The 21,527-nt window shown below is 37.6% G+C and overlaps 1 long non-coding RNA gene across 2 annotated transcripts in view; it reads left to right on the plus strand.

The window, feature by feature from the left end:
* LOC148216325 (uncharacterized) overlaps positions 1–19,681 on the plus strand; it is a 32,557-nt gene extending 12,876 nt beyond the window's left edge. Inside the window, exons 2-3 of one of the 2 annotated variants that reach the window (XR_015795737.1) lie at positions 4,973–13,392; positions 14,014–19,681. This is a non-coding gene — a long non-coding RNA (uncharacterized LOC148216325). Of the gene's footprint in view, positions 1–4,972 lie in introns of both variants that reach the window. The other variant, XR_015795738.1, reaches the window with a different exon arrangement.
* Positions 19,682–21,527: the final 1,846 nt, after the last annotated feature.

Here is a 21,527-nt window from a genome sequence, read left to right on the forward strand (position 1 = left end):
TTCTCCCCTTCCCACGCTTTGCCCCGTTGCTATATTACAAATCTCTTGGTGTAATCCCCCCTTCCACCGTAATGGCAGATTCAGTTCAGTTCTTTTTGCCCCTTGATTGCTCTGCCCCACTGGCGTGGTCGTGGTTCCTCTTGGTTCTTTCAGTTGCGCGCAAAGCCAGGGTTTTCCAATCACGCGCTGATGGCTTTTCTGCGAGCCGCTGCTCAACCATTTGTCTTTGGCTCTTGCAGCTAATCAGCGTCGATACAAAATATCCGCTCTGCGGTTTTTTGTTAAGCGGTCTCAGGTGGCTCATTAATCGGCCGCGGGTTTCATTTCCCCTTTTTCTCTGCTTGCGTGCGGGCGGTGGAACTGACTCAGCACGGCTGGGCAAAAATTAGCTGTGCCGCGCCGGCTGAATCTGACATGCATATGTATATGCACAGCATTCAGTGGAATTAAGAGTGGCTCACAAAGAAAAAAAAACAGAATAACTTTACAAACAGCAACAGTTGAAATGATTAGATTCCCGCCTTCAGTAAGATTATGGCTTATATGTAGTTTGGATAGTTGTTCCTTGGCAAGTGGGATAGACCATTGCTTTGTTTGATTATGTCTACTGGTTTAAACTTTTTACTGTAAATTGGGAATAAAAACCACTTAGAATCAGTTAAAACTGAAGTGGCTTAAAAACCTAAGTATATAATTTAATTAATTAATTAACAGAAGAACGGAAGAAAAAAATTATGAAATGTCCTAAAACGTTAACAGAGTTGCTACAAGAAAGCTTTTCCTTGAAGGGTATTCCATATTTGGATGAAAAAAAAAAAGCCCCACTCTTTCCATAATAGACTACAGTACTCACTGATCTATGCCTATCTATCTGAAGAAGATATCAACTGTTGGATATTCTTATACTCAATAAATACTCCTCTTTGGCTTCGAAACAAAAAGGGCTGAAAGTGGTCCAAACTGTCATGGATTCAGAATGATAATGCTTTGGAACATCCTGCTCCTGAATGGTTCTTAATTCAAGATAAGTTGAAGAAGATGGATAGGATTGCTGCTGCTCTAAATAAGACTTGGGTGCAAGTCTTACTGAATTTGGTGAAGGTTAAGTGAAGAGAAGATAAACCAGGGTGCAAAGGCTTCTCTTCCATTTTCTGCAGATTCCAAATATAAGAGATTAGAGGAAATTAAAAGTTCAGAGGATCATTTAAGGGAAAAGAAAATTCACCCCTTTCCTGCGGTGAAGATTACAAGATCACTAAGATTAGTATCCTGAGTTTAGGAACTATGACACTCAACAGCAATGTCCAAACACATGCTTGCCCTGAGACATTTTTTAGTTCTGTTGATTTCTCTCTGCAGCCTATAGAATGAAAGTAATTTATGTGCATGTATATTCAGTTTTGAATGATTTATGGTTTATGGGGCCAATCAGTGGAGCACCAAGTTAATGACAGGAGTCACCATGAGGATCTAAATTAAAGCTTTATTGAGTCTTCAAAACATCACCACCTTTCTAAAGTTAAGGATCTTTCATTTTATTGGTGGGACTTTCCTCAACATTATTCCTGTTCTTTCTATTTTCTCCACATCCATAAAATATGATAAATAAGCTTACACACAGGTATGTAGGTAAATCCAAAACAGTAGGGGTGTTTTATGCTTTGTTAGCCACCCAGAGTTATTTGATTAAGATGGTGTGCAAAGTAAATAAAGAATAAGAAAATGAATGAATGAATGAATGAATGAATGAATGAATGAATGAATGAAATGATTTACTCTGTTTACAGTTTAGAATGTAGTCCCACAACATTTACATCTATCTATCACAGTAAGCTGTAGAGTTCCCACTGTAGAGTTTAAAGTGAATGTGTTCATTTACCTTCTACATAAGAATGTGTAGCTTCTGGAACATTTATCGGTGACTGGAAACCCCTTATGGACTTTTTGCATAAAAAAAGGAAAAAAAATGAACTTGTGATTTATGGTTTTGATGATTAGGCAGAATAGACTATAGAAAGAAGAGAGTCGTGATATAACCTCAGAGAGAGAGAGGTTAAGATATAATTGTACTTATAATTGCTTTGAAGAAGATCAGAAGCCACTTCTTTATATCTTTCTTTATATCTTCCTTTTTCTACTTATCTTCTTTCTTTTTTTCCCTTCTTTACCTTCCTCTTACTTTTTCTTTTTTGTAGTTTTAGCTTTTTCTTTTATTTCTCCCTTTCTCTTTCTCCTTTCTTGCTCTCCTTTAGTTTGCATTACTTCTTATTGTTGTTAAAACACTCAATAATATATTGTATGGATAGTCAATTTGTATGGATGATCAAGTGTATCAGGCATACCAAAAACTACTATCTATCTATCTATCTGTCTGTCTGTCTGTCTGTCTGTCTGTCTGTCTGTCTTAGTGTTTGGTATGCCTGATACACTTGACCATCCATACAAATGCATGCGGGGTCTCAAAATTTTAGATCGACAGCCACATTATGGTTGCTATTTAAAGCATGCTATCGATTGAGGCACACAGTGGAAATAAGAGGAATTAAAGTTGTGTTTGGGTTTAAAACATGCATTCATATATAGAATAGATTCATATATACAATGGGCAGATCTGGGGATATAATAGAATCATGGACAAATATGCTGACCATTACAAGTGAGACTTAGCCCACCTGACTGAACTGAAAGCTAACATTTGTACTCAGGATTTTGCAGTCTGGGATAGACTTCATGATCTGTGTGTCATTAAAAGACTGTTTGCCAACATTATTACCTTTACAATCTCTTTCTAGGCAATTAATCTTACATCTCAGAGCGCTTGGTAAATTAGTTTCCCTAGACAATGTGAAAGGTGGAAGTATAAAGTACCTTACACCAGCTACTTATGGGCGTTAAAGAAGTTATTTATTAAACACACATATTTAGGAAGATTTTTTAAAAAACCAAAACCGTTGTTTTTTTTTTTTAGAAAGGAGTTGAAATTCTACCCTAAATTAAGTCTGGGGACTTAAATAACTTAAATAGAAAGTTAATCTTCTCTTACTCTCTAAGAAACACAAGGAAATGGTTACTATTGTTTGCAAAATTGCAGTCTGGTTGTGATCTTCTACCACATGAGGCACAAACCAACTTAGCACACCCCTTTTGCTGTCCCTGTATAGAAGTGGACTGGACTTCTACCACCTTATCTGAGGCAACAGATCACTGCAAGTGTTGAAGAACAGCTTGAATGGCAGTTCTGTCCCTGAACGAAGGGAATAGCCAGAGACATCATTAAGATTAGCAGAAGTCTTTTACCAGTGCTTTCCAGTCTCATTCTCCCGACTTGGTTGTCCCACTCTGCCTAAAGACTCTTTGATGTCCATTAAGTACCACCCAGTTCTTTTCTGTGTCACTCTATCAGCTGATACTGAGGGGGTGCTGCTTCCTTGCATCTTTAGAGTTTTGATCATTGACAGAAGTATGATAAGACTTTTCTTACCATCTGGTGAAGTGGTTTATTTACAGATCACTTGCACATTGTGGTAAGTTAGCATTCAGTAATTGGTTCAGGTCTCTGACACTTTGCAGCTGCTGCAGAAACTGGGAGGGTGCAGGTTGAAAAGACCTTTTGTATAAAATCTTCAGGTTAAGGAAGGCTTGGGGTAAACTGTAGTTCTCTTGTTGAACTATAGATACTGTTATTATTGACCCCTATCCATACTGGCAATTCCTTGGTAGGTGTTGGAGTCCAAGAACTTCTGGAGGTTCACAGATTGTCTTTTGGGAGTTCAGAAATTAAGAAGAACTTCCCAATGAGATTGGAATCAAAATGTGCCTTGTCTATATTGCCTGTTCTTAAGTTATTTCTCTCCAGATTCAAGGGTGAAATACAGGAAACTGAAGAACCGTTACAATGCTCATTGCCAGTGAATCTCCTGAAAGGTCTCCAGTGGTAGTGATGGGCTTTCATTGTGTGTTTCTTCAGTTTGGAGATCGCTTCCTTTTTTTCTAGAAATACAGCAATCACATTTACTAGAACTGAGCTACATAGATGCAACTGGAGACAACAGCTGATACAGACAAAGATTGTTCATATCATGTTTATTATAAGTGTGATGTTGGGTTTACCATTTCCATCATTCTCTAACATTGGCTAGGCTAGAAGGTGGGGGGCATTATGTAATGGCTCTGAAGACTTGCCTCCCTGGCCAAATGCCTGCTTCTTTGGGAGGGTAGAAACAGTGATATTCATGGTGAGGGGGAGGAAGATGGGCACTTAGAGGGGCTGTAGATCAGGCCTTTGAGGATTACTTGTTGCCTGCAGGTTGCCCAGCCTGTGAGGCAGACTGCCATTTCCATTCCAGGCAGCTAGGATTGATTTGAACATACTGTATATTCACAATGCCTGAGAAAATATATGTTCCAAACCTTTTCATTGCATTTGAAAATGTTTGCTTCTTTTCATTGTCAACTGAACTCAAAACATACATTCTGATATTCCCTTTGGCCAATCATATATTTCTGAAACAATTCACATCCAAAGCTCATCAAGGATAAGCAGTGACTGATTGGACAATTCTGAACATATTGACTAGTTTAAATACACAGGTGATGTTCCTTGTGTACAGACCTGGCTGCTCCTGTGATAACCCTGCGAGATAGTCCAGACAAGAAGCATGACCAGGAGTACTAGCTCTATCTTTATTGTAAGGTTACATTAACAGGATCTTGCAAGACTGAAAGTATTTCTCCTCTCCTTTCCTTTTACTCTCTGGAAAACTAGAGAGGGTCCCTTCTGAAATGCTTCCAACACTATCCCCCCTTCTGTAGGCTGAGACTTCTTTACATGCCAGTTGTCCAGTCTGTGGCTCTCCCTCCTGTCTCCCAAGGTCATCCCCAAATATCATTACATCCCAGGTAGGAAAGTACTTGATGTCAAGTAGACGTTGCATCCTCTAATTAATTTTCCCACCTGGCTTCTCTGTTCTAGCTTGCCTCTCCAAATCCAGCTTTGCAAATGCCTGTCTTGGAATGTTCTGCATCCCTTGGCCTCTGCTTCCATTTAAGAGACTCTCAGAGAAGCCTCCTCTGATGTATGACTATGGCCACCCAACCGGAGCTAAGTAAATAAACTTTGTTGCCTGGTGAAGAACAGCAAATGCTATCCTCCTCCAAGCCACAGTGCATTATGCCCAAGGTCAGCTAAGTTATTTTGGCACAGAAATGGAGACTCTCGTAATAAAAATATAGCAACATTAAATAACTCTCAATGTATGTCCCTTTCTGACACTCCAAATTTACTGCTGCTACTACAGCTTATCCTGGTCAACAAAAAGTTTTCCCCTTGTACCATCCTGAAGACCATGACTATTATTGAACACTCTGAAAGCTTCCAACATTTCATAAATGAAAACAAGGATACATGCCTGTTAACATCCCTATTTTCAGACCAAGAATCTATTGCTATGTGCTGTGGGACTCAAAGACTTAAATCTCATTCACTCTGAATACCGTATCCTCTGCTGATTTAAAAGCCAGGAAAGAATTGTTCTTTTGAGGAAAGATATGGTATGGAAGAGTGTCCTACTTACAGTTATCAATAGTTCAAAATGTAGCTGAGCAAGTGCAGTTGTGTGAAATTTTAGGCTCTGCACTCCATGTGCTTAGTGTCCCTATGCACACACACATGGTTTTGGAGAATAGATATACCCATCTTTTCCTTCTCAGCCCCCCCAACTTTGTATTTTAACAGCTAAAACTCCGAGAGAGAGAGAGAGAGAGAGAGAGAGAGAGAGAGAGAGAGGAATTCTGAAGAGTGACATCTATAGCAGCTGATGCTGATAAACTTAAAAAAAACCCTCTTTCTGCAAGGCAAATGTACAGCTGAAATTAGGGCAGGGTAGAAGCTAAAAACCTGGCATATTCCCAGGTAAAAAAGAACAGCTGGGGTGCTATGCAGCAAACTTTGAAATTCCAAGGGTAGCCATCTCACTGATCGTGGCTACGAAATACAGTCTTAATTAATGAATTTTCCACTTCCAAGAAAGCACATCCTCTCAGATTTTATCTGCTTTATTGCTTTGTTTTTCCCTGAGCTGTTTTCAAACAGTCCATTAATGCCAACGTGGAACTGGGTTGGTTGTATTTCTCTGCAGGCTGGTTTGTTCCACCATAATTAGGTCTGAGGTAAGGCGATTAAGAAGAATCTTAGCAATGGATTTTCTAATCCTAGTCTGAAAGGGAAATAAGCTTCTGGTTCTACTCCCCCCCACCCCCCACCCCATGTTGTTTCTGCCTTTTCCTTTGTGCAGAATTAGCAGCAGTGACTAAAGTAGAAAAACCTCTGTGGCTGAATGAGTTTCTTCTTCCTGTCTCTCAGACGAGGGAGAGTCTCGCTTCCCTTATCTACAATCTGTTGTGATAAAACCCTGGTGTGATCTTCTGGAATAAGCTGTTCAAAGAATGAAAAGGAACAGAGTACAAAACCCAGCAAAGTTGATCACAGCAATGATTCTTTTTATCAATAAACAAATACAGGCTAATAAATAGCTGGGCTTGGAAAAAAAGAGGAAAAAAAAATTGGGTTCAAATCTCCACTTCGTCCGGAAATTCATCCCTGTAAAAATGATTCAGCCGCAGCTCTTCTTTCTCAGCCTATCCTACATAGTTTTAGGATAAAACTCACGTTTATCATTCTGAGTTCCTCCTAGAAAGGGCAAGACATATACATGATAAAATAGCAATGGGCTTCTGGATTGCTGTAGATGAAGGTACTGGGTAACAATATAAAAACAAAAACAAAAAAACAAAAAAACAAACAAATAAACAAATAAATAAATAAATAGCAGAATGGGTGATGGCATTTATTATCCTATGTATTTCAGGTCATTTCTTTATCAAGCAGAACTGTAAACAAACAAAAGTTACCCTATATATAGCTTAATGTCCTTACAACTTTTGTAATGCTTTACAAATATAAAAATGAAGTATAGATACGATTACATCATTGTTGCCAATTAAAAGACATCATTATTATTAAATACCAGGCGTACTCGGTCATGTAAAATGTCAGCACAAAGTCTTGTTTACTTTAGTGAAGTAGTATATAGCGTCAAGTGTCTTGCTAATGTTAAACCCCCTCCGAAATTTATAGCAATCATTTCATTTCATTGTTTCTGTTTCCTAAAGGTGAAGCCTCTTTAGAGTTGAGCTCAAGTTCTGTGGCTTCTGGGTCACATTCATGCAGTTTCGAGGTGACAATTTGTAAGTGGTTTGCCACTGCCTTCTTCCAGGACGTTTTTCTGACTCTCTAATTTAGTCTATTAGACTCTCTAATTTAGTGCAGTAATTAAGGCATCAGGCTAGAAACCAGGAGACCGTGAGTTCTAATCCCACCTTAGGCACCAAGCCATCTAGGTGACCTTGGGCCAATCACCATCTCTCAGCCCTAAGAAGCAGGCAATGGCAAACCACTTCTGAAATCTTGCCAAGGAAACTACAGGGACCTGTCCAGGCAGTCACCAGGAGTCAAGACTCACTTGAGGGCATCAAAATTAATGAATTAGTTAGTTAGTTAGTTAATTACAATCTAGTCTCTACTCTGAGGATTTCCTGTTGGTCTCTCTGCTTAGTTTTCCGAGATCATCCAAGATCAGCTAGGTGATGGGGCAGACAGGGAAAAAACGCTGCAAATTATATTCCATTCCCTAATCACCAAAGCAGTGTGATTCCCCTGAACTTTCTTGAGAGCAACAATGTAATACTCCAAAGATGAGAATATTTTTTTTGTCCAATGAGATGCATATAGCCAATACTGTTATTTTTGAGTCCAGGAGGCACCACAGAGTTGGAACTGCACCAGATCTTCATGGAACACTTGCCACTTGACTTAAAAAGAGACCTAGTGCCTCAATTGATTCAAGCAGAAGTTAAGGATAGGAAATAAATGTGATGGTGTGATGATGATGATAAGAAATAATATTTTAATATTATTATTATTTCTAAAATCATTTTTCAACTTTTTGATGATCTATTTTAATAATCACTTTTAAAATCTTTTAAAATGATTATTTTTATCTATTTATTTTATTTAATTGTTTTACACCGCCCAGAGTTGCTTTGTGTGAGATGGGTGGCTATCCAAATGTGATATTTAAATAAATAAATAAAATCTAGAACCCAGCCCTTGGTTTATTGGGCCCGTCTACATCATAAGCTTGAAGATTACCAAGTGAATGATGATGTTTACATTCTTATCTTCCTAGAACAATTTTTAATAATTTCCAAACATACTGTATTTGCATGCATACTACTGCAAACAGTTGTTAGGTGTCTCCAAGAAGAGGGATGACTAATATTTTTCAGGTTGAGAATCATACCTGGCTTGGCTTTTGAGTGACATCTGGCAAGGGGGATGGTGGAAGAATTACAAAAAAGTAGTGGGGAGGGCAGGGCCACTGAATTAATTTATGTTAATTAAATAATATGATTAATATAGTTAATATGATTACTTCTTTTTAGTCATATTAAAAATGTTTGGAGGGGCTTTGGATGCCCCATGTAGACTTGGGATCTCAGCCTTAGCTCTCTTACTCTAGAATCCAGAAGGAGCCTCTGTTATGCCTGTTTGTGCTTCACTATCACCCAACATCAGCTCAGATTATGGATCCTGGTAGTTGGATTGAAATCCTATGAGACCTTTTCACACTGCTGAAAAGGTCCTGTTTTCAAAAAAAACTTAACCTGAAAGTACATTCCAAGCAATGTAAGATACAAAGCCTAGATTCTGAGGCAGAAATGATCTGCTTGAAAGCAAGATGTGAACTTGTTCTGCTATTGTCTGTTGATAAAATGGCAGGCAATGCAATTTTAATAGATGGGCCAGTTCATTTGCCAATACATTTAAATGCATTGGCAAATGCACAAGATTAATACAGCTAATGTGGTGAAATTCTGTTCAATTAAGAAAAAATATATTATTTCATTGTTGGAAGGATTAGGGCATCCACATTTCTTTAAACAAATAGTAAAAAAAAATGTGCTATTATCTTTTAGTCCCCCAGATCAAAGTTTTCCTTCACTGATTAATACGCTGCAGATTATTTCCAGAGATGATTAATCTACATATTGAACCAATTACACTAACCAAGGCATTGACAGAGTAGCAGTCAAAGCTAATATGTATCAGTGCTATGAAAGTATTTTAGAAGTGCCTTGAAATTACTTATGGAGAGATTAATAGGTTTTTCTTATGAAAATTGGTGTTTGATGGGGGATTGGAATGGAGTGATCTCCCCACAATTAGATAGAACTTCTGAGAAAAATATTAAAATCACTCAAGGTAAATTACCAAGTTTTTTTTTTTTTTAGAAAACTTGATGGACAATTTAGGGCTGGTTGATATATGAAGATGGAAAAATGGCAATTCAAAAGAGTATACCTATTTTTCAGAAAGACATAGATCTTTTTCAAGAATAGATATGATTTGGATTTCAAAGAACTTGGCTACTAAGATAGTAGAGATATTACCAAAGACTTTTTCAGATCATAATCCTGTGAGTTTGATTTATAAAAGAAAATCTAGTTCTTTCAGATGGAGACTAAATGAAACATTGTTACAGAAAGAAGTAATAGTGGAAGATTGTAAAAAGAAATTAAAATAATATTTTAAATATAATTTAGATAAAGGCATTGATTTAAGAATGATTTGGGTTGCAAGTAACGCTTTTGTCAGCGGTTATTTTATACAACATAATAGTGAACCCAAAAAGAAGAGGCAAGAGAAAAAACAAGCTATTTTGGATGAGATAAAAAGGAAAGAAGAAGTAAAGAAATTTCCAGAAAAGGTAAGTATCTCTCAACAAATTAAGTTTTTACAACAACAGCTATCTAAGTTAACAGTAAGAGAAATGGAAATAAAAATGAATTATGTAAAGCAAAAAAACCTCTGAGTTTGCAAATAAACCAGGGAAATGGTTGGTATATAAATTACAAAAAGAACAAGAAAAGAAAATGTTATTGAAAATTCAAAAGGGAGATACTGTATTAGTGGATAATGTGGCTATGCAAAAAGCGTTTCATCAATATTATTCCAATTTGTATAAAGGACAAGACATTTCTCTGGAGAAAATAGATGAATATCTAAAAAAACAAAATCTGTCGAGGATTACAGAGGAACAAAGACAAATTATGAATGGACCTATAACAATAAGGGAAGTTTCTGAAGTTATAAAAAAGATTAAACCAGGAAAGGTGCCTTGACCAGATGGATTATCAGGTTTTTATTATAAATGCTTTGAGGATGAACTTTTACAACTTCTACAAAACACGACGAATTCTATCCTATAGGGAGGAAAGATGCCAGAGACTTGGAAAGATGCTAATATAGCACTTATACCTAAAGATAGATGAGAAATAATAAGCAAACACAAATGGCTAATTTATCATGAGATACTAGAATTTTGTCAAGCGGAATGTAAAATAAAATCAAGAGAAGATTTGGTGGCAGAGGGATATACTTGTCAATGATACTCTTGTTTACAATTATTAGAGAGATTTAAAGTAGATAAACAAGTTTATGGTTTTGAACACTGTAAGACTGAGGTTGAAACAGAACTGTGTACAAATGATGAACATGTAATTACCAAAATGTATAAACTTTTATTGAAATTTGAAACAGAAGAAGAACAAGTGAAAGAATGTATGATAAAGTAGGCTAAAACTTTTGGTTATAATATACAAATGGAATAATGGGAAAACGTGCAGCTGAAAGGATTGGAATTTACATAATGTTATAATCTTAAAGAGAATTTTTATAAAATGATGTATCATTGGTATATGTCATCAGAGAAACTGTCTAGAATGTATAAAGGTACTTCAAATTTATATTGGAAATGTGAGTAACAAGAAGGGACATTTTATCATGTTTGATGGATGTGTAAAAAAGCAAGAAAGTTTTGGATTGAAATACATACACTAATTCAGAAAGTTTAAAGATTGATATACTATTGACATGGGAATTTTAGGACTGATGGACAAACAGTTGGAAAAAAGTCATGGAACTTTGTTTTTATACTAACTGCGAGATTATTATATGCACAAAGGTGGAAAGATTTGGTACTACCCACAATGAAGGAATGGTTGGTGAAGATGATGGAACTTGCTGAGATGGCTAAATTGACTTCTTTAATCAAAGAAAAGACTATATCTCCATTTATTGTTGACTGGAACCCCCTTATAGACTTTGCGTGGAACAGAAAAAAAACGAACTTATAATTTATAGTTTTGATGATTAGAAAAAAGAGATTATAGAAAAAAGAGAGTTATTTTGTAACCATAGAGCAAGAGGTAAATGTATAATTGTACTTATAACTGCTGTAAAGAAGATTGGAAGCTATTTCTTTATATCTTTCTTTCTTTCTTTCCTTTCATACTTTTAGCTCTGTTTTCTTTTTCCTTTTTTTTTCCTTATTAGTTTCTGTTAGTTTTTATCTTCTTTTTAAATTTTTTAATATATTTTTATTAAAAGTTTTAAAAACAATAATAAGAACTGCAATGAACTAAATTAGAATAGAAAATTGAAAAGAAAAGAATAACAGAAAAAAGTAAAAGTACAATAGGAAAAGAAAATTTAAAAAAGAGCAAGATATAAAGAAAAATATGACGACATAAAAAAGTGGCTTCAGATATTCTTCACCGGAGTTATAAGTACATAATATTTTAACCTATCTCTCTCAAGTTGCATCATGTCTCTCTTCTTTCTATAATCTATCCTGTCAAATCATCAATTCTTTTTTAAAATTTTTAATAAAATTTAATATATATGAATGAAGTGCTTTGGATCTTGCATGAGCACAGCATCTCTCTGCTAGTCATTAAAGCAGCCTCTCTTTTTTCAGGCTTCCATCAGTATCAGGAAGAAACTCATTAAAATTCATTCTTATGGCTGCACATCTTTTTTTAGGCTGGTGTGGAAGTCTGAAACTAGGGAGGCTGCTTTAAAGCATAGCCTAACAGGTACATCCTTTAGAAATGTCTAGAATCTGTTTAGCTTCCTAAGTATTCTGAAGGAGATTCATCACCAGTCAGATGAAGTCATATTTAGGGATACAGAGAGCACTTTCCTAGATCAGACTAGAGCCTTTCTAGCATTCTGTTCCTACAATGTCCTCCAGAGGCCCATAGGAAGGCTACAGTTGGAGATGAACTCAATAGCATTCTCTTGCATCTGTTCCCTAACATCTGATGACATTGCCAGCAGCAAGACACAACTCTAATATCACCACATACTGCCCAGAAGAGGTGAAGCCTGGCACTCCACTGAAGCCAATTGGCCAAGCTTGCCAACAGATCATGCCAAGCCTCCTGGTATCCTGAAAATCCAGTGAATAGTGGCAGCAAAGTACAATACCCACGAGGGCAAGTAAACGGGCATTCTTCCAAGCCCTGCATAGAAGAGGCCAAGCATTGCCAATGGGCCCTGCCCAGCCTGGTATCTCACCAAAGCCAGGGTTGAGAAGTCTTTCCCAGAGGAGCCAAGTTTGCCAAACATACATGCCAACCCTTCTGGCAGCCCACAAAGCCCATTGACCAAAGGCAGCAAAGCTAATCAACCAAAAGGGCAAATCTATGGGGCAACTCAATGCCGTGCCATGCCTGGCACTCTAGAAAAAAATAGGAAAGTAAAAAAAAACTACTTTTCATAAAATTTGATTATTTTTTTTAAAATTAGAGTAGGATACTTTCTACAGTACATTGGTTCAGTACGCATAGAGTCTTTATTGGATTATTTGCCAACTGCTGTGCTAGCCTTCCCTCTTCCCTGCTATTGGTGCCTTAAATGAGGTACAAGATGATACTTCAAACAATTTATCAATCCTTAAAGGCTGGTAAACGTTTATGAACTGGGTCTGCCAGCTCCATTGCTGATGCTGCACCATTAGGCGTAGTGGCTCAGCTCTGCTCTCAACCGGCTTGCAAATTTTCAGAAAGTTTAACATCTGCTTTCATGAGCCGGTGCAAGCCAGCTCCAGCACACCACTCCTTAAAGGTATCTAGCTGAAATCTGGCAGGGTAATGACCTCTAAAGTGTCTGTCATCCCTGCTATTTTCATTCCATTTTGCCAAAAAGTGAAGCAGTGGCAGGCATTTTGATGTTTCCCTATTATTGCCTATGGATGAATCTTTTCTAAATTGAATCTTGAATGTTAAAGTGGCTCCAGTTCAGTTAGTTTGCTCTTAAATATTGAAGCATGAATGTGAATCAATGGATGTGCTTTTATCTCCCCTTTGGACTGAATTAGGACTGATTTACCCAGGCCAGCGATGTTATGGACCAGCAGCAGAAGCAAACTGGCAGAGTGAGATGCCCAGAGGTGCCATAGAGCCTGGCCACCTTCCTATTCTTAAAAGGTATAAAGATTTGGGCCAGCCTGTTTCTAAGTAGAGACATTTGCAGTTAATCACGATCATGCCAAAATGAGAAAATACGGGCCATAACACAAGCTCTGCCTTTTCATACTTGCATGTAATGTTGCATTCATGCAAATATGGGGCACAGGTTGCATTGCAACTGCACACAAACATTTCATCACTTTCCCTGCCTTCTGCCACTGTTAGCCTGGGACTAATGCACTCATTGTTGCCCCAATCATGTAGAATTTAAAAGTAAGGTTTGACCCATGAGTGAGTTGCTCCACTTCAGTTATATTCAGAGTGCCAAGTTGAGCCTCTCATTGTGTTGACAAGACTGGTACAAAAAGGGAACGTTCCATTAGCACAAGGAAGAGCAAGGATAAGCTTTGAGTCTGGAAAAGATGAGAAAGGCTTGAGGGAGGGAGGAGGGCAACAATTTCCCCACCTTCCACCCTTCTAATTTATTTATTTTCCTGGAGAAATCTGGGGGGCGGGGGGGATTGGAAGGAACTCTGAGGAAATATTTTCTTTAAAAATAAAAATACACTAAGACAAAGTGCTCATAAATTGTTGTCCTTTATTTGGGCAAAATGTTTTCTATGAACTTGTATCAAGAAGATTCTTCTCTAGAACATCAGAGCTCTACAGTTCCAGGACGTGGATGCTAAGCAGTTCAGGCCAACTTTCCAATGCCAGAGCAAGAGACCCCATGTTTCTCATCCCCACCTCCCAGAGGAAGTACACGTAAAGAAGATTCACTCCCTAAGTTGCTTCTAGGCTTGATTACTGCTGACTTCCCCCCCTAGAGGTTGGTGGATCTCCTCTTGACTAAGTCTCAAAGGATGCAATGGTTTTATTAGCAGGTTGGTAGTTTCTCCATTTTCACCTTTTGTTAAAAAAAAAATCTTGTTGAACTGACACAATTAAGAGAACCTCAGTTTCAGAAGCTTAGCATTCTATTTGTATCAGAAATTAAAAACAATTAAAATAAATTTAATTAGAAAATGTAATTATTGTCTAAGTAAATTACACTTTCACATTTAAGAAACTTACCAGTCCTAACTGTTGTATGACTAGATTTAGTATGACTGTATGAAAGCAAAATATATATTGCATTGGATTCTTAAAATAGCAAAGTAAACTTAAAACAGTAAACAGGGATATAAAAATGTTTTATACATATATTTTTCAGTTTTCCTCAACATTTCTGTTTTGTATAGATGGGGGGGGGGGGCGGATTTTTTTTTCCTTCCTGGCTTCAACTGTTCCAGACATTTTATATTTCTAATAGCTGGTCTCAGTAGAGAAGTTGAGAGCTGGGAAAATGAATGAAGTCCAAGACAATGTTATCCTTGCTACTCCAAAAGAGCTCCAATGGGAAAAAAATTTAATGAGAAGATAAAACTTATTGACTCATGTCAGTGTCAATAAGTCAGACTCACTACTCAGGTCAATGCCAGAAAGCCAATCACAGAACTCAGCCCCACCCCAACATTCCATGTATGGAAGGGGAAATATCGGGTATTTTCTGCAACATTATCAGAAGCCATGCAAAGGGCCGGCCCCTGATTCCATAGAACTGGGTTTCCACTTTGATTTTCACAGGTCTGCTTCAGTGGGGTGATTGAATCAAAGTTGTGTCAGGCTGAAGCATCCTTTAAAGCTTTGCACATCCCTATTGCAGAACTAACTGCTGTGTTTTATCTCTCCTGAATCTTGCACTATTTACCTTGGTTCTTCTAAGCACGATGAGAAAGGGGAACAAAATGCATGCCATGTTTGTCTTCCCTTAATTGCCTTTCCCCTGCAAACATTGGGTCATTTCAATACTCTTTATCATGCACTAAATGCTTTAATAGCAGAGGGGACAAAAGGGTAAGACTTACTGGTTATCATGGGATGCAGAACTGCCTTTCCCGCTAATAAATGGAATCCATGTTGCAGGTCTTTTGGGTTTGTTATCCTTAAAAAACAAACAAACCCCACACCAAAATCACCAACTCAGCATGAAGTCGAAGCATACTTGCATACAAGTGACCATTTTCTACACTTACCGCGTTATCCTGATGACTCCAATTACAGAGGGAGTTGATTTTCAATAATAAATGTCTACAATTTATACCCATTTATTAAGGGAAGATGTAGCTATGGAGTGGATGAGTACATGGGTCCATTTGAATTTTTATATCAATTTACTATACTTGTACCTCTTCAACATGCAGGTTTTAGGAGGATTAGAATACACATCTGTGATGAAATCTACATTTTTATCCAATTTGCAATGCCATTTGCAACTTAAAAATGGATGCAAAAGTGCAAAGGTAGGATACAAACATGTATATTATCTAGCAGGATGCATTGCAAAACAAAACATTAGAGGACATTGCTTGTAAAAATGCATATATTTGCTAAAGTTTGCACTTTCAAAAACCAAGAAACCAAGTGAAAAATGCCTCACATTTGCAATAACTGAGAAATATGGGGCAGGGGAGGCATAGGTTTTAATGGATCAGATACCCATGTACGGGAGATTCTTGTTACTCCCTACAGTTAGGGCTATCAGATCTTGGCAGCAAAAAAATCTGAGGATCATTAGATGGTAGCAAAAGGAATCAAGTTGCTGCCATCTAGTGGTCATCCAGACTTTTGCAGCCAAAACCTGTAGCCCTACCTGAAGTGAACTTCCCCTGAATTGCAACCAGCAGTTTACATCCAACCATTTTCAACTTGGCAAATCTGAATGGAAGAAACTTACAATATGTAATTTGTCCAATTAATATTTTTCCACAACTAAGTATATGTCAATGTTTCTTACATTGCTCTTGGGATGCAATCAAACAGGTGTTGCCCATTAATGAGCATGGCACAGCTAATGCTTTGGAGGTGCCAAACCATTAGTAGCCTGACACCAAGCTCTGATTTTGATGGATGCTGTGCAGCTGAAGCAGAAAGTATCAGGTAATGCACCTGTTGCCAGTCTCTTGCACACCAAGCACAAGGCAGCAGAAGCATGAATGATGGTGGATGGATTTATATAGGCTCTGACTTTCAATCATGGCTGCGTTTTAGCCTTTTGATCAGAATTCCATCAAGAGTCACGATGTCAAGAGGATTCTATGCTGGGAAACTCATAGAGCTGTCTTTGCTTTGGAGTAGGATCTACACCGATTTCTTGCCGTATCTATGCAAGACCACATCTTAATAGTCTCTATAGTCCTATGTAAGATAAGCTGGAGATATTTGGCCAAGAAATCCTTTGGAAATGGAAGAGCCTTTGTGCATCCCAAAATGGTGGAGACAGCAGCTTCCATGGAGCAAGAAAGAAAATTGTACATGCTCTTCCTCCTTCCTCTCATTGTACTGACTAACCCATCATCCCCAAATGGCTCAGCTTTTACTCCTTCCTTCTGCAGCTGCTGCCTCAGCTCAAAGTGTCTCATTCACAGCTGGGAGCTGTCTCAGTTACCACAATGAATCATCCAGTGCCAGGCTGACTCAAATGGTGTCTAAAATAAAGAGAGAGAAGTTTGAGGGATGGCTGTCGAGAAACATCTGTCACCAGACACCTGGCCTACCAAGGGAGGGAGGTGAATGATTGGGAGATGATGCAGCTAAAACAGCAAGGCTGAAAGGGGGCAGGAAGACAGACGCTTCTTTAAGTTCAGGAACAGGCAGCCGAGTATGAGATAATGAATTATTACCTTAGGAAATGAAACTGCTAATAAATTCAAAAGCAAAGCCAGGGAGTTTAAAACTCCATTTTTAAAAAAGAGATGATGATTTATAAACTTCTTCCTGGCTTGGTTTCCTGTCTCTACTGTCCTTCTCTGAGCATGTGCTTTATCCCCCTCTCCACTCATCTTGTTTTTAAAACCTGTCCTGGACTCTTTAGGCCCAGTTCAAGCACATCCTCTGGCTATATGGAATATTTAAAGGATTTTGCTGGTCTCTGCAGAGAAAACATTTCCGATGCACATTTCTGATGCTCTCCTCTTTAAGAAGCAGATTGTGGTTTAGGATTATTTCCAGATCTGCCATTGTTCTGTAGCTTTGGTGCACTCATGGAAACAGCATCTGGAGTTAGTGGCTGTGGTCCAAAGTATTCATGCATAGCTTTGGTTTCTGCATCGGTTGTAGAGAGTTTGGGGAAATATCGATGACAGCCTTGGTTACATTCAGAGATGACTAGTACAAGAAGCTTTGCTTGGGGCTGCTTCAAAAAATTGTCCAGAGATTTCATGGATGCAAAATGAAGCAGTTAGAGGCAGATTATTTTTGGTTCTATAATACCAATATTGTATCAGCTTAATGGGCTACCAGTTTATTTCTGGGCATGATTCAAAGTGCTGCTTTACTGTTTAAAGCTGGAGGTTTCAGACCCTGCATATCCAAAAACTGTCACCTTCCATATGACGCTGCTGGCCTGCTTTAACCTTGCTCTGTATTCTACCACTATCTGAGGGGTAGCTATGCGGGCATCGAGCATGAGGTGGTTTTTATGGTAGTCTATTAGCTGGACAACCCAGTAAATCTTTACAAACTTGAGGATCCAGAAACTTTGATTAGATGTGTGTTTGTCAATTAAGTGTCCCTGATAAATAAGTTAATATGTCACTTATTATTGCATCTGTTCTTCATTCATCTTGGTTCATGGTTTATTGTTCATGATGTTTCATTGACACTGTTCTTTATAATGATTATTAGTGGCCTTGAAAGTCCATTAGGGATGGAAATTCAGGAGACAAATATCTTCCACAAATAAACGCATATTAATTGCTGTCAAACAATGTTTTATTCTGTGTGAGTTTTTAAATGTTTGCCTTTAATAGAAACTTTTTCAATGGTTGGTTGCTTGACTGGGTTTATTAACTGCTTCTCAGAACCTCACCTAACAATTTGTCTGCAATGGAACTTCTGTGTTGCAGAACATTCTGGGTTTACATTGTACTGTATTCTGTCAATTCACACTGGGCATTCTTGAGCCTCTTCTTCATCATTCATTGTGCCGGTATTTAAATATGAAATAATGCATATTGAGGCAAAAAGTCAGAACTTCACCTACATGCTGATGGGCTCTGAGCTAGTGACGAGTGACATCATATGGAATCTTCAGCAGTGACCAGTGGCTCAATGAAAATATCAGCACTTGTGGGTAACTGCTGCTGATGTTGTGGATCACTGCGAAATAAATTGAAAACAAACATTGCTCGTATGATCATTTGTTATAGTATAGTCACCCTTGGGAAACTGGCCGGTTCTAGTCTCCATATTTTTAAAGGGTTATCATACAGCTGGAACAGGTACAAAACAAGAGCACCTACAATGATTATCAGGGAATAGAAGGAATCTCTTTATGAAGAAAAGTTACAAAATATGCAGCTTTTTAGCTTAGAAAAAAGTCAAGTATTGGGGAATGTGGAAGAAGGATAACAAATTAAGAATAACATGGAGAAAGGGGCGTATAGGACAGAGGCAGAGATAAATCACAAACATCCATAAATAGATAAATAAAGTAGAAGGAAGGACTTCCTCACATATGGAGTAATTAAACTATGGAATCTGCTATCGCAAAGTGGCATAACAGCCAGCAAATTGGATGGTTCTGAAATGGAAAATGCAGGGATGATAAGGCTATCAATGGCTGCAAGTTATAATGGTTGTCTCCAAATCAGAGTCAGAATACATGTTAAGCCACATGAGTATGTTACTGCCTTCATGTCTGTGTTTGCAAGATTTATGGAGGCACCTGCTTGGCCATTGTGGGAGCAGGCTATTGATTTATGTACATTTCTAGTTTGATCCAGTAGGACTCTTCTTGTCCTACAGAACAGCTTGAGCTTGACAATTCTGCTACAGTTGTTGCACACTGCAAAGAAGGAGATAAGCTGATTTGTGGGACCTTCACAACTGATCTTCCAATTCAGGATCCAATGCTAAACTCTTTCAGCACAATTATATTATATTTCACAATCACCAATTCTATTTTTTTAAAATTGTTGGTATGAAATAGGATTTTGGAGATTAGCTCCTATCATTTGATTGGTAATATAGATGACAAGTAGTATAAATCAATTGACAGATTATACAATTACATATTTTAATCCCATCAGAATCAAAAGAATCAAGTGAAGGTTAAAGTTTGCATTTTGCATAGAAATTTTGTGGTTGAAATGATATCCTCAAAATATAAAATTGATTTTTTAAATCTGAAATTTCCTTTTTAAATCATTAATAATGATTAGAATCATGTATCAGTAATAGGCATATGCAAATATAGCATTGGGGTAGGATGGAGGCTGGTGCCCACTGAAATTGAATGTGGATGCACTTAGGAGTCTTTGGGTTTGGGGCACTGGGAGTTTTTGCTGTGGTTTTATGGTTTTGATGTTTTTATTGTTGCTTTGTGAAACACCCAGGTTTATATAAGATGGGTGGCCATATAAATCACATAAATAAATAAATAACCTTTTAAAAAGGTGGATGGGCCATCTTCATTCTAAGAAGCAAGATTCAGAATTTCTTTCAGTCTTTGGGCTACATCCACAATCATTGTCTGGAGATCTTTTCCATTTAGATAACACTTCACCTTATGCAAAAGGATGACCATAGGATAGTAGGTATGTATCTATGTATATATGCGTATGTATGCGTGTGTATTAGAGTAGCAGATGCTCAAAGGGTGCAAAATGAGAACAAACAGACCTACTGTACAATAAGCTTTAAAAGTAGGAACATGATTTTGTTCTTTTTGAAAACACACAAACACATATAAATTGTTTGCATTCTTTTCTTTAACTGGGTTCACACATCACACTCAGCCAAAGTTAATTTTTCAAATAAGTCATAATTGGCTTGATAATCTTGATAAGCCATGGCTTATAAATCATTGTGGCTGGATTCACAGAAAGCCATCAGCAAACAAATCAAATTATAGCTTAATATAGGATGGGGCACCCTATGGCTGAGCGCCACATGTGACATCTAAGTCCAGATCTAAGCCTAGGAGTGCAGTGCAATTGCTGGAAACATATGTCACACCGTTTCCCATTATTCTGAGCTGAAAAACACATGAAACCTATACTACAAGCCCACAACTCAGTATATCACGCTTCTAAAGCAAAGCAAATCCCCCAATTCTGCCTGCCCTCAAGTGTGATTTACTGTAGCTCCACCCACTTGGTGGCTCTTGGGGCTTGCAAGGACACTTAGTGTGACATTTGACCTTTAAAAAGTTGCCCATCCCTGGCTCTGCATGTTGGGTGAAGCCAGCCCTTTCTTAATTGAGCAGCAGTCCTAGCATGAACAGATTTTATTTAAAAAGTGAAAAGTTCCAAGAAGGATTAAGTAGAATAAAGAAGACAGCTTTATCAGTTTATAGATATTGGTCAAAGACTCTGCTGAATATCAGGTTTCTGTCCAGATTTCCATTAGTGACACCACCTTGATTTATAGGTTACCCCTCTCTTTGTATTCTTGTTGAACAAGAATAAAACAAAAATGTGTGTCTAGATCTGAGGCACACACGTTGATTTATTTCCTGGCATGGGACTGTGGACTTAACATATTCCTATCAGCTATGGAGTCAAGAATTAATTTTGTGTGTGTGTTTTATTGAACACTTTGAAGAGAATATATATAAGCAATATAAAATAGCACACGAAAAAAGAATACAAGAATATAAACAGATAAATAAATCAGAGATTTTAATTTTTTAAAACAAATTGCCCATTTTAGCAATCAAAACAGTGGTAGCACACCAGTGATGAAACATCTTACACCAATTTTCTTGAGTATAATGTTCTGAGTAAATTTAACCTTCTTCCATCGACATTCTCATTGTTGCATCTGAAGTCAAGAATTAAGGAGAGCAAGTGGTTCTTCGCCATAAAAACTGTGCATGGGTTTGCCTGCATGATTCGCCCATCATCTGGTGTTGTTTCATGTTCTCTCTCAGTTACAGGCTGGGTCAGTGAAACAGCCCTTTCATCAATGGCAGGGTTTACTAAACTTTCAAAGATAGAGGCAGAGACTAATCTTTTCCTAAGAGTTTTGGGTGGAGGAGAAGTTACTTCTACTTTCAGCTTCTTTCTGTTTTTATTGTTTATATTTTATTAGTTTTATTACAGCTGATT

Source organism: Python bivittatus, unplaced genomic scaffold, assembly GCF_059951505.1.
Source record: "Python bivittatus isolate LINGU-HERP-01145 unplaced genomic scaffold, Pbiv_v1 ctg000220_np1212, whole genome shotgun sequence".
NCBI lineage: Eukaryota > Metazoa > Chordata > Lepidosauria > Squamata > Pythonidae > Python > Python bivittatus.